The 11,599-nt window shown below is 45.5% G+C and overlaps 1 pseudogene; it reads left to right on the top strand.

Moving 5' to 3' along the window:
• LOC138419542 (cytochrome P450 2B11-like) overlaps positions 1-11,599 on the top strand; it is a 35,260-nt pseudogene continuing 23,661 nt past the window's right edge.

Below are 11,599 nucleotides of genomic sequence, written 5' to 3'. Positions count from 1 at the left end.
ATGGCTCTCTCTGCCATCCTGCGCCTCATTCTCTTCATTGGCCTCCTGCTCCTCTGGGGTGCCCTGCCTCCCAGGGCTGCCTTCCAGCTGGACCCTGGCCTCTGCCCTTCCCGGGAAACGTTTTGCAAATGAACCCCAAGGATTTACTCAAGTTATTGCAGGCGATGAGATGGAAGGGGCACCAGGAGGTGGAAAGCAAGAGGTGGGGTGAATGGGAAACAGCTCCCAGTTAGCAAGGGAGCTGGGAAAGGCAGGTCAACTTTGGATGGGATTCCCCAGACTCCCTTGGGAGCTGTCTTCTTCCAGCCATGATCTGGCCCTAGATATGGGATAGAGAAGTTAATAGAATTCCTATGAGGAGTGGAGGATGGGTTGAGTGAAGAGAGAAGTACTTTTTTTTAAATTAAAATAGTTTATTGGAGCATAGTTGATTTACACTCTTGTGTTAGTCTCAGATGTACAGAGAAGTGATTCAGCTAAACATATATATTCACTCTTTTCAAATTCTTTGCCCATATAGGTTATTACAGAATATTGAGTAGAGTTCCCTGCTGTATAGAGGTCCTTGTTGATTATCTGTTTTATATTAATATATAGATGGGTATGTATGTTAACCTCAAACTCCTAATTTATCCTGTCCCACCTCCCTGCCTTATATTTTCTTCTCAGTAACCATAAACTGCAGGTGACACTCCGCAGAAAGAGAGAGGCAGTGGAACTTCCCTCAGCAAAGCCGAGGGGTCCCGAGGAGAGGTGAGCCTGCTGCCCGCCAACCCAGCCCCTCAGCGAGCAAGAGACAATCAGACACGACAGGTGTTCCGTCTGAGCAGTTCTGCTTTATTGCCAGAAACTCTTGGTTTATATAAGGCAAGCAGGGGGGTTTTGTGAGGAACTTTCCATAGTTGCACCATGTTAAAAGTCAAATCGTCAGGTACCATAGTTGCACCAATCACGTTAAAGGTCAAATCGTAATATGCCATAGTTGCACCAATCATGTTAAAGGTCAAATCGTCATGCGCCTTCATTATAACAGGAGTCTATGGTGATCACACGCTGTCCACGTGCACAGAAATCAAGAGAGCCAATCAAAAACTTTAACATAGACCATGCCCCTCTCTCTTCCCCAAGGCGCCATCTTAGTTTCCCACTGCAAAGCTAACCCATCTTTTTTAAGGTTTCCCATTTAGGGCCCCACAATAAACTTGTTTTCTACATCTGTGACTCTGTTTCTGTTTTGGAAATAAGTTCATTTGTATCATTAAAAAAAACTGTATTCCACATATTGACAACATCGTAAGATACTTGTTCTCTTTCTTACTTCACTTTGTAAGTGAATAATCTAGATAATGGATAATCTAGGTCCATCCATGTTGCTGCAAATGGCATTATTTTGTTCTTTTTTATGACTAAGTAATATTTCACTCTATACATACACCATATCTTCTTACCCAAGCCTCTGTCAATGGACAAGTACGTTGCTTCTTCTTCTTCCTTATTTCGAATAGTGCTGCAATCAATATTAGGGTTCAAGAGTCTTTTCTTTTTTAAAAAATACTTTTAACACAGTTCCCAGTACAGTTTAATAACAAGTGCCAAATGGGTTTTCAAAACGTAGTCATAGTAAGGATAGATAATGATCATTAGTACTTTGGAAGGTGCAGTGAAAGAGTTGCTCCTTAAGGCCTTCTTTTTTTAAATAAATTTTTAAATTTTTGGTCGAGCTGAGTCTTGAGGCTGCTTGTGGGCTCTCTAGTTGCAGAGAGCAGGGGCTCCTCTCTGGCTCAGGTGTGTGGGCTCCACGTTGTGCGGGCTTCTCTTGTTGAGGGGAACAGGCTCTGGGCACGTGGACTTCAGTGGTTGTGGTGCATGGACTTGGCTGCTCTGTAGCTTGTGGGATCCTCTCGGTCCAGGGGTCAAACCCGTGTCCCCTGCAGCGGCAGGAGGATTCTTATCCACTGTACCACAGGGAAGTCCTGTCTTGTTTCTCTAATCACTGTATGTTGGAGTCTAGTTGATTTGGAATGCTTTGTTAGTTTCTGCTGGCTAGCAAAGTGGATCAATTATACATGTAGATGTATCCCCTCTTTTTATGGGCTTCCCTGATGGCTCAGACAGTGAAGAATCCGTCTGCAATGTGGGAGACCCAGGTTCAATCCCTGGGTTGAGAGATCCCCTGGAGAAGGGAATGGCAATCCACTCCAATATTCTTGCCTGGAAAATCCCAGAGACAGAGGAGCCTGGTGGGCTACAGTCCATGGGATCACAAATAGCTGGACATGACTCAGTGACTAACACACACACACTCTAAGATTCTTTTCTCATATAAGTCACTGTAGAGTATTGAGTAGAGTTCCCTGTGGTGTTCAGTAAATTTTTATTAGTTATCTATTTGATGTATATTAATGTACATGTGTTAATCCCAGTCTCCCAAGTAATCTCTCCCTTCTTTTATCCTTGGTTACCGTAAGTTTGTTTTTTGTGTTTGTGACCATTTCTGTTTCACAATTTTAATTACTTTTTTATTGGAGTATAGTTGATTTCTGATGGCGTGTTGGTTTCTGGTGCAGCAAAGTGAGTCAGCCACACACGCACATATATACCCACTCTCTTTTAGGCTCCATCCCCACATAGGTCATTACAGAGAACTGAGCAGACTTCTCTGTGTTATGCAGTAAGTTCTCATCAGTTACCTATTTTGTATATTAGCCTGAGTATATGTCAAACGAGTCTCCCAAGTTACCCTTCCCCACTTTCCCTCTAGGTAAATAAGTTTGTTTTCTACATCTGTGACTCAATTACTGTTTCTAGATAGGCTTTCTGGTACCATTTTTTTAGACTCCACGTATATGTGACACCACATATTTGCCTTTTCCATCTGCCTTCCTTCACTCGGTTTGCCAGGCCCACGTCCATCTGTGTCAGTGCAAACGGCGTCACTTCATTCTCTTTCATGCTGGGTGATTGTCCATTGGATATATGGGCCACACCTTTTTATCCACTCCTCTATCGATGGACATTTAGGTTGCTTCCACGTCCTGGCTTTTGTAAATAGTGCTGCGATGAGCACTGGGGTGCATGTATCTTTTTGAATTATGGTTTTCTCCAGACATATGCCTAGGAGTGGGATGGCTGGGTCACACGGAAATGATTTTTAGTATTTTTGAGGAACGTCCATTCTATTCTCTATGGTGGCTGCATCATGGTGGCTACACCAACAGTGTAGCAGGGTTTCCTTTCGAGAGAGAGATTCTGATAGACTTGAGACTTTGAGCTGTGGTCCTGTGTGGGTTGAAAAGGAGAGATTCCATAGCTTGGATGTGGGGAGTCTCTGTAATTCTTAAAAGCAAAGCTGGGGTGGGGGGGCTCTTGGAAAAGCCAAGAGAGGAGGATGCTGGGGGTCAGGTGATATATGTGAGGCTCGGAGAAGACCACAGAGTTCCAGCCTCTGCTCTTCCCTGATGGGGCTGCAGCCTGCAGGGTAGGCTAGCTGGGAGGTGTGACGCAGGGGTGAGGTGGAGAGCCTTCTCTTGAGTCAGAGCGTGAAACCTGGACTCTGCCCCCACAGCTGCGAGAGAAATACGGGGATGTCTTTACCGTCTACCTGGGGTCTAGGCCTGCTGTCATCCTGTGGGGGTATGAGGCGATGAGGGAGGCCCTGGTGGATCAGGCTGTGGCGTTCTCTGGCCGAGGGCACGTCGCCATCACTGACCCTGTCTTCCAGGGAACAGGTGAGTGGGGGGACGAGGATGAGGATTAGGGAGAGAGGGAGGGACTATCCCATGTGCCTTCAAAACCTTCCCTCCATGCCCCACCATCGGGTGTGGGTTTGCCAGTGGAATATCTTGGAAGGTTCTACAGCAATTCTCTGTGACCACAATGAAGGACTTGGGATGGGGAAGCGGAGTATTGAGGAAGGAATCAAGGAGGGGCTCAACGTCTGGTGGAGGAGCTGGGTGAGTGCGGGCTGGGTGGAGGTGGGGATGAGATGGGGTGAGAGAGAGCAGGAGAGAGAGATGCAGAGACAGGTTCAGGAATAGAGAGAAGGGATAGACAGGAATAAACAGAAAAACAGAAGATGGTAGAGAGAGAGAGACAAAGTGAGACCAGCAGAGGCAGAGAGAGAAACAGGCAGAGAAAGCAGCCAGAAGCACAAGAGACCAGAGGCAGAGAGAAAACAAGAGACAGAGAGATGCTGAGGCCACTGAATGAATGAGTGAGTCCGGGAGCAGAAGCTGCAAGAAAAAGCCGTACAAAGATAAAGGTAGAGAGATACAGAGTCAGAGGAACATGGAATGCCAGTGAGGTCAAGGAGAGGGGCCATGAGGGTAGATGGGGAGTTGGAGAGAGAACAGAGGAGAAGGGGTGAGCCTGGAATAAAGAGTCAAAGATAAGACCAGAGAAAATCAGCCCAAGACAGAGAGCAAGAAAAACTACAAGAGACACAGAGTGGACATTCTGGGGAGACAGAGGAACAATGAAAGCAAAGAAGAAAAGAGGAAAACCATCAAACAAGCTACGCTGGCACCAGTCAGGTCAGTCTCCTAGAAGGACACTGCAGGGGACCCCCACGACAGACCTCTCCTCCTCAGGGGCTCATCTGGATCCCCACTTCCTCTTTAACTCCATCACTGCAAACACCATCTCCTCCATTGTCTTCAACGAGCACTTTAATTACCAGGACCCTCAATTATTACAGCTCCTACATTTAATGAAGAGGGCTCTGTCATTGTCAGCTCCTTCTATAGCCAGGTGAGGCTAAAGATTCCATGGTGGGCCAGGAATCAGGGTGGGTAGACCCTGGGAAGAGGTCAGATGATTTCTGTCCTGATCACCAAAGGCAGAAGGCATCGAGAGATCAGTTTCATGTGCGCACTCCAAGCCCTGACCCCTCCCAGGTGAAGCCATCCGTCAGTCTGGGTGTCAGAATCAGGCCTTGGACAAGGATGGGCTTCAAGAGAAGAAACCTCAGCAGATGAGACAGTGACTGGGGCTGGATGCAGAGGTCCATGCAACAGTGTGTGTGTGTGTGTGTGTGTGTGTGTGTGTGTGAGTGTGCTCAGATGGGAGCCACACCCTCCAAGTCTGCAGGGTAAATAATAGCCTTTGGATGTTGCTATATGTGCAGCTCAGAACATCAACACTCACAGAACCAGTCCAGCGAGTATAATGGGTTCTGGGGCCTTGTCTGCCACCCTGTAGGAATTTGAAATCTCCCCGGCATCTTGAAAACACTTTCCTGGCACACACACGTGCTTGTACAGCATGATCCAAGAGGTGAAAGATTTATCACTGAGAACATGGAGAGGCGCCAGAAGACGCTGGATCCCAGTTGCCCTAAGGACTTCAAGGATTCCTTTCTGCTTCACATGGACAAGGCAAGACCTGGCCCAGATGGGCGCTGGGGATGGGAAATGGAGTGATGGAAACCGTACTGACATTGAACTAATATCTTTGGGTGTGATTACATGTTTTTTAAATGTTGAAATATTTCCCTAAGGATTAAAAGAAAGCCACGATCCACAGTCCCCCACCGTTTTTTCCTATGCCTCCCCAAGCCTTCCTCCCAGCAGCCTTTAAAGAGCTGGTAATTAAGCAGTTAACATGTGTCCAGTAAGCTTTCTCTGAGACACAGCTCCCTTCTTCCCCAGTTCTGACAGTCAAGTCTGTTCTGATTGGTCAGGCTACTCATATATTCAGACTGATAGAGACCAATGTCTGTTCTGATTGGTCGGGCATGTGCCATGTGCTGTGCTGTGTTTAGTGGCTTGTCGTGTCCAACACTTTGTGACTCCATGGACTGCAGCCCACCAGGCTCTCTGTCCATGGGGCTTCTCCAGGCAAGAATACTGGAGTGGGTTGCCATGCCCTCCTCCAGCGGGAATCTTCCCAACCCAGGCCTCCAGCATCGCAGGCAGATTCTCTACCAGCTGAGCCACCAGGGAAGCCCAGGAATACTGGAGTGGGGAGCCTATCCCTTCTTCAGGGGATCTTCCCTACCCAGGAACCCAAGTGGGCTCTCCTGCATTGCAGGCAGATTCTTTACCAGCTGAGCTACCAGGGAAGCTTGGCAAGTGCCATACCAGTTGTTAAATGTCTTCATTCGCATCCCTGGAATGTCAGCTGCAAGGGCCAAACAGGAGTGCAACGACACCCAAAGACAGGAAAACAACAACACAAGAACAACAATGTTAGCAATTGAAACTCTACATTCATTGGGCTGGAAAGTAAAAGTGTTAGTCGTTCAGTTGTGTACAACTCTTTGTGATCCCATGGACTGTAGCCTGCCAGGCTCCTCAGATTGGAATTCTCCAGGCAAGAATATTGGAGTGTGTTGCCATTTCCTTCTCCAGAGGATCTTCCTGACCCAGGGGTCAAACCCGGGTCTCCTGCATTGCAGGCAGATTTTTTACCATCTGAGTTACTAGGGAAGCCCATTGAGCTTATTATACATTATATCACGACAACCCACGTGATGAACTAAGCACATAGAATTTTTATTTCTTGCACAAAGATACACAGTTAGTACATGGTAGGACCTGAGTTTGAAATCCAGAGCTTTGGCTCCAGAGCTCACCCTCTTAGTATCTTATAGGCCTTGGCCAGAGAAAAACAGATCAGGAAAAAGAAGGACGGGCACAGAGGAACATGGTGCTGGTACAGAGGGAGGAAGACCCTAAAAAGTGAAATCTTTGCAAGGCGAGACCTTAGGAAGTGCCCATCGCTGTCTCTCAGAGCGCTCAGATCCTGAGAGTGAGTTTCACCAGAAAAATCTCCTTAACGCGGTGCTCTCACTGCTCATTGCTGGCACAGAGACCTCCAGCGCCACTCTCAGCTATGGGTTTCTACTCCTTCTTAAAAATCCCGATGTCTTCAGGTGAGCTGGGCTTATGGGAGGTGGCGACGATGGAGGGGTGAGTGTCCCTGAGGCCGTACGGGAAGGTGGTTGTCTGATGGGCTAAGACAGATAACTTTTGTCCTGGGTAGTCTGAAAAATAAAAAATCACTTCTATTGGGACTTATAATAAAAGCACAAAACATTTGAAGTGGATTTTGCCAGTCTATGAAAGTACATGGGTTTTGAGTTTGACCAAAAAACTTGACTTTTTGAAGTATATTGCCCATTTCAGTTCAATTCAGTTCAGTCGCCCAGTCATGTCCGACTCTTTGCGACCCCATGAATTGCAGCACGCCAGGCCTCTCTGTTCATCACCAACTCCTGGAGTTCACTCAGAGTCGCGTCCATTGAGTCAGTGATGCCATCCAGCCATCTCATCCTCTGTCATCCCCTTCTCCTCCTGCCCCCAATCCCTCCCAGCATCAGAGTCTTTTCCAATGAGTCAACTCTTCACATGAGGTGGCCAGAGTACTGGAGTTTCAGCTTTAGCATCATTCCTTCCAAAGAAATCCCAAGGCTGATCACCTTCAGAATGGATTGGTTGGATCTCCTTGCAGTCCAAGGGACTCTCAAGAGTCTTCTCCAACACCACAGTTCAAAACCATCAATTCTTCAAAGCTCAGCCTTCTTCACAGTCCAACTCTCACATCCATACATGACCATTGGAAAAACCGTAGCCTTGACTAGATGGACCTTTGTTGGAAAAGTAATGTCTCTGCTTTTCAATATGCTGTCTAGGTTGGTCATAACATTTCTTCCAAGGAGTAGCATCTTTTAATTTCATGGCTGCAGTCATCATCTGCAGCGATTTTGAGCCCCCCAAAATAAAGTCTGATACTATTTCCACTGTTTCCCCATCTATTTGCCATGAAGTGATGGGACCAGATGCCATGATCTTCATTTTCTGAATGTTGAGCTTTTAGCCAACTTTTTCACTCTCCACTTTCACTTTCATCAAAAGGCTTTTTAGTTCCTTTTCACTTCCTGCCATAAGGGTGGTGTCATCTGCATATCTGAGGTTATTGATATTTCTCCCGGCAATCTTGATTTCAGCTTGTGTTTCTTCCAGTCCAGCGTTTCTCATGATGTACTCTGCATAGAAGTTAAATAAGCAGGGTGACAATATACAGCCTTGATGTACTCCTTTTCCTATCTGGAGCCAGTCTGTTTCAGTCTGTAAATTGCCCTTTTCCTAGTCTGTAAATTGCCCATTTACAACTAATTAAAGAGCCTCTCTGTTCAAGTTAATGGTCTGCAGATCTGACTTGGAGATGCTCTCACCTGGTCAGACATGTTATTTCCCAAGAATGAATTTAAGGCCAGAGTGGGGAGTGACATATATAAAATTACATAGCATGTGAGTGGGACAAAAAGAGATGACACCCGTTTTACCTGCAACTCATTTTTAGCTGAAAAGAAAAAAAACACATCCTGAAGTGTTGAATGAATTTCCACCCACCCATCTTTATCCAAGTTATCCTCATGTTGTAACTAGAGTGGAAACACCACACAAGACTTCCCTCAAAGAAGCTTCTAACTTCCTTTTTGATGCTTTCATTAAGAAGGAATGGTAGCTTAACATCTTTAGTAAAGAATTTACAAGATCCTCCCATCAGGCTGCAGGTCATTTTTAGGTCACTTGGTTGAGTCCACTGGTATGAATATTTATCGACATACCCTCCTCCCACCCTAACCATTCTCAGAGGAAGTCCAGGCAGAAATCGACAGAGTAATGGTGCACCCCGTCTCCCAGCACTGGAAGAGCGGGTAAATATGCCTTATACAGATGCCGTCATCCGTGAGATTCTGAGATCCAGTGACTCTGTCCCACTTGGCCTACCCGACTCTGCCATCAGGGACACTCGCTTCCGGGGATATTATCTCCCAAATGTGAGACCAGAAGGGCCAGAGAATATTGGTTGGAAGGTGCTGGCCACCCCCAGTCTTATGGTTCATGTCTGGTTCGTGACTATAAGAAGAATTCTTATTTCCAGATTTTTGTGGGAGGGAGGGAGATTTTAAAAAGAGAAAAGTCCTCTCCCTTTTGTTCTTTTTTTTTTTTTCCTTAACCTTTACAAAATGTTACATTTGCTGAAAAAAGTACCATGTACTTATTGAAACTTGTTATACAGCTGACTGGTTTTATAATCTGTGTTCTAATCTCTCCTTTGTATGAACCCATATGTTTATATATACCTATATACACAATGATTGGGCCCTACTGCATCTGTTACTGTGCAATTTATGTGCCCAGCGTTCATGTCACCTTCCCCTCTGGTCTTTATGTCCATACCGATACAATTTGCAATTTGTGTGTGTGGCTTTCATTTTGAAATATAACCATACTCTGTAGATATGAACAGTATCAAATTGCCCAGTGAACAGCACTGACCCGATTATATTCAGGCCCCAGTCCTGGAGTCAGCTTCCTACAGGGCTCTGTTGAGTCAGATGTGAACCTTTCCGTCGACGGATCATAAAGAAGACCCGGGGTCTTGGGGAGGAGGAATCAGGGTGGTTGGTGAGGATACCTGGAGGGATGGGACACTATTGACCAAATAGGGCAGAATGGTTTCAACATTCCTGCCACCAACTGTAGAGCCACACAGCAGGTGAAGCTCCTTATCTGCTGAGGATTCAGCCGCTCTTTGTTGATGGCCATTTGGGCCCGTTTGTCTTTGACGTCCTCTTAGGGCATTCCTGTGTACTCCATCCTGAGTTCTGCCCTCCATGACCCACGCCACTTTGAGAAGCCAGATGCCCTCTACCCTGGCTGCTTCCTGGATGCGCAGGGCAAGTTCAAGAAGCCACAAGTCTTCATTCCATTCTCCATAAGTCAGTCATGCTCTCTCTCCCCCGTGGGCATGTCTGCTCACTCCCACTCTGCATGTGACTCCCTCTCTTGATCCAGCTCCAAGCCCTGTGTGAACAGTTTGGGAAACGATGAGGAGTCTAAAGGGAAGAGAAAGCAAGACATCTTCAGAGATAAGAATAGTGTGAGGGGGAAGGATAGGGATGAGGTATGATGGGGAAGGAAGACGGAGACTCAGTCAGCGATGGAGATAAAGTGAGAGGCAGAGAGACATGCTTGCACACAGAGAACAGGCAAACCAAGGGTCCAGTGCTGAGCACCTGCCAGGCGGCGAGAATGGGGAAAGGCGTTTACAACTTTCCTTTCAAGATTAAATAACGACATTTCTCTCATTTTCATACAAAAAGTGAAGTATGAAGTAAAGGTGAAAATCATCCGTAATTCACCACTAAACCTGACCTATTAGTACTACAGAGGATGGCCTTTACTGGTTCTATTAATATTTGCTCACACACAAAGGTAGGTGGTGGGTAGGTAAATAGATAATAGGTAGGTAACTTAATTAAAAATAACAGGAAAGGAAGGGATCAGAAAGGAAGAAAAAGAAAGAAAACTCCTTAATTTGTTTCTTGTTAGCTGGTTTCATATTTAAAAATACAAGCAAGACTAGAGTGAGATATATGAGACACTTAAGGCACAGAAATGTGAGGAATATTCAGTCCTAGGTTAACCCTGATTCAATATGCATTCCTAGGGTTATTCTGTATTCATCACTTATGAAATAATTCAGTTTTAGCCACTGACTTGAAATTCATCATATTTGAAGTGGTTATCCTCCTCAGGTCTATTTCTGTTTTGGAGTTCTTTTTTTTTTCTTTGGTTATAATCCATATTCACACTGATTTTCCAATCTGTCTTTTTCAGCTATATCATATTCTTTGAATTATTAATATTATACTTGTACATATATTTTAGTGTTTTCTAGGGGACATTACTCTTCCTTTTTTTGTTTGTAACACATTTTATTTTTCTTGAGTGTATTTTAGAATTATTTTGTCAAAGTCCCAAAATATCCCACTGGGATTCTACTAGGATTAATCTAAATTTGTATTTTGATTCTGATGCTTTGCCAAATCTCCATTTTTGATAGTAATGGTTTAGTCGCTAAGTCATATCTGACTCTTGTGACCCTATGGACTGTAGCCTGCAAGGCTCCTCTGTCCATGGGATTCTCCCGGCAAGAAGACCAGAGTGGATTGCCATGTCATTCTCCAGATCTTCCCGACCCAGAACCCAGGGATCTAACAGGTGTCTCTTATGTTTCCTGCATTGGCAGACGGATTCTTTACCATGAGCACCACCTGAAGCCCATTTTTGATATGTCCTAAGCAGCAGCAGCAGCATAAAAGGCAGTGTGTTCATTTCGTCCTTGTACCACTGGTGGCATCTTGAACTTTTCTAAAACTAGGTTTTGCATATTTTTTGCTAAATTTATTCCTAAGAAATACGGGAGAAGATTTTGGCTACTGTTTGTAGGACCTCTTTGTCAGCTCAGCTGTGGGCTGCTGTAACAAAATGCCATAGACGGGGTGGCTTAAACAAAAGAAATTTATTTTCTCACAGTTCTGGAAGCCACAAGTCTGCGATCAGGGAGCCAGCATGGTCAGGTTCTGGTGCGGTCTCTTCCTGGTTTGCACATGGCCGCTACCTTGCTGTGGACTCGCATGCAGCCTGGGGACCATGGACTCACTTCTTCTAAGAACGCTCTCCTCTCAGGGACCCCACCCTAATGAACTAATTTAAATTACCTAATTACCTCCCAGATTCCTTCTTAAAATACCACGGTGGGCATCAGGACTGCAACATATAAATTTTGGGAGCACAGGCTTCAG

The sequence above is a fragment of the Ovis canadensis genome, chromosome 14 (assembly GCF_042477335.2).
Source record: "Ovis canadensis isolate MfBH-ARS-UI-01 breed Bighorn chromosome 14, ARS-UI_OviCan_v2, whole genome shotgun sequence".
Taxonomy (NCBI): Eukaryota; Metazoa; Chordata; class Mammalia; order Artiodactyla; family Bovidae; genus Ovis; species Ovis canadensis.
The sequence above is the reverse complement of the archived record's forward strand: the minus strand, read 5'-3'. Positions and strand labels throughout refer to the sequence as shown.